Source organism: Coenobita brevimanus, chromosome 59, assembly GCF_032717465.1.
Source record: "Coenobita brevimanus isolate Jiangsu-jjx chromosome 59, ASM3271746v2, whole genome shotgun sequence".
Taxonomy (NCBI): domain Eukaryota; kingdom Metazoa; phylum Arthropoda; class Malacostraca; order Decapoda; family Coenobitidae; genus Coenobita; species Coenobita brevimanus.
Window position 1 is genome coordinate 9,195,499 of NC_137012.1, and position 1,778 is coordinate 9,197,276.

A 1,778-nucleotide genomic window follows, 5' to 3' on the forward strand; every position below is an offset into this window, starting at 1 on the left:
CAATCTGCGTTTTTTTTTTTTTATGCGAGGAAGAAGGAACCAAAGGCCATGAGCCCGCAGTAACAGTTCCCTCCAAGAGAAAAACAAAATACAATATAGAGCCAAATTCAAGATCCGATCATTTTGAGATGCCTGGACACACTGCGTTTGAAAGACTGGAGATCATAGGCAGCAGGAAATACAGACAGAGGGAGACAGTTCCAGAGTTGACCTGTTGCATAAATGAAAGACTGGGAGTAACGGTTAATTCTTGCATTAGAGAGTTGGACAGAAAAAAGATGAGAGTCTGCTGCCAGACGGGTGCTACGCGCCCGTCGTAGAGGTGGAGGAATGCAAGCAGACAGTTCAGAGGAGCAGTGACCATTAAAGTAGCGATAGAAAAGAGATAAAGATGCAACAGTGCGGCGAAGAGACAGAGGTTGAAGGGAGTCAGTAAGAGGAGGAGAGTTAATGAGACAAAAAGCCTTTGACTCCACCCTATTGAGAAGAGCTGTATGAGGGGAGCCTCCCCACACATGAGAGTTGTACTCCACACAGGGGCGGATAAAACCCCTGTATAGAGTCAACAATTGCGCAGGGGTAAAGAAAGAGCGGAGTCGGCTTAGCACACCCAATCTCTTGGAAGCAGATTTTACAAGAGATGTAATATGATCTTTCCAAGATAAGTCCCGAGTAAATGAAACCCCAAGCATGTTCAAGGATGATGTAGGATTAAGCTGAATATTATTAAACATTAGTGAGTATACCTGTGGAAGATTTTGTCGGGTTGAAAGGTGTAAGAACTGAGTCTTAGATGCATTAAAGACAACCATATTATTTTTACCCCAGTCAGAGATACGAGCCAAGTCAGACATTAGGTGTGCCATAGCCTCATCCCTTGTTTGTTGAAGTAACTGTTGAGATGGGCGTTGCGGGAACCGAATGGAAAGGTGAAGGGTGGAGTCATCAGCATATGAGTGGATAGGGTTAGATGTACAGCTCAGAAGATCATTGATGAATAAAAGGAAGAGAGTTGGTGATAGGACAGAGCCCTGAGGAACACCACTGTTGATAGATCTAGGAGAAGAACGATGGCCGTCTATAACAGCAGCTATAGAACGACCAGAAAGGAAGCTGGCGATGAAGGCACAGATAGAAGGATAGAAACCGTAGGAGGGCAGTTTGGAAATTAAAGATTTTTGCCAGACTCGATCGAAAGCCTTTGAGATGTCAAGTGCAATGGCAAAGCTTTCGCCAAAGTCCCGAAAGGAGGATGACCAGGAGTCTGAAAGGTAGGTGAGAAGATCGCCAGTGGAGCGTCCCTGACGGAACCCATACTGACGATCGGAAAGAAGGTTGTGATAGGAAAGATGCCTTAAAATTTTTCTATTAAGAATTGACTCGAAAACTTTTGAAATACAGGACGTTAAAGCAATTGGACGATAGTTGGAGGGTTGGGAGTGGTCACCCTTCTTTGGGACTGGCTGAATGAGAGCAAACTTCCAGCAAGAAGGAAAGGTACAAGTTGACAGACAAAGACGAAAGAGTTTGCCTAGGCAGGGTGTAAGCACAGAAGCACAGTTCTTGAGAACAACAGGAGGGACCCCATCAGGCCCATATGCCTTGTTAGTACTGAGGCCAGTGATGGCAGAAAATACAACTGAAGAAATTTTAATGTCAGCCATGAGGAAGTCAGAGGGGGGAAGTGATGGAGGAACAGCACCGGAATCGTCTAAGGTGGAATTGGAGGAGAAAGTCTGTGCGAAGAGATCTGCTTTATCAGTAGAAGAAATAGCTAC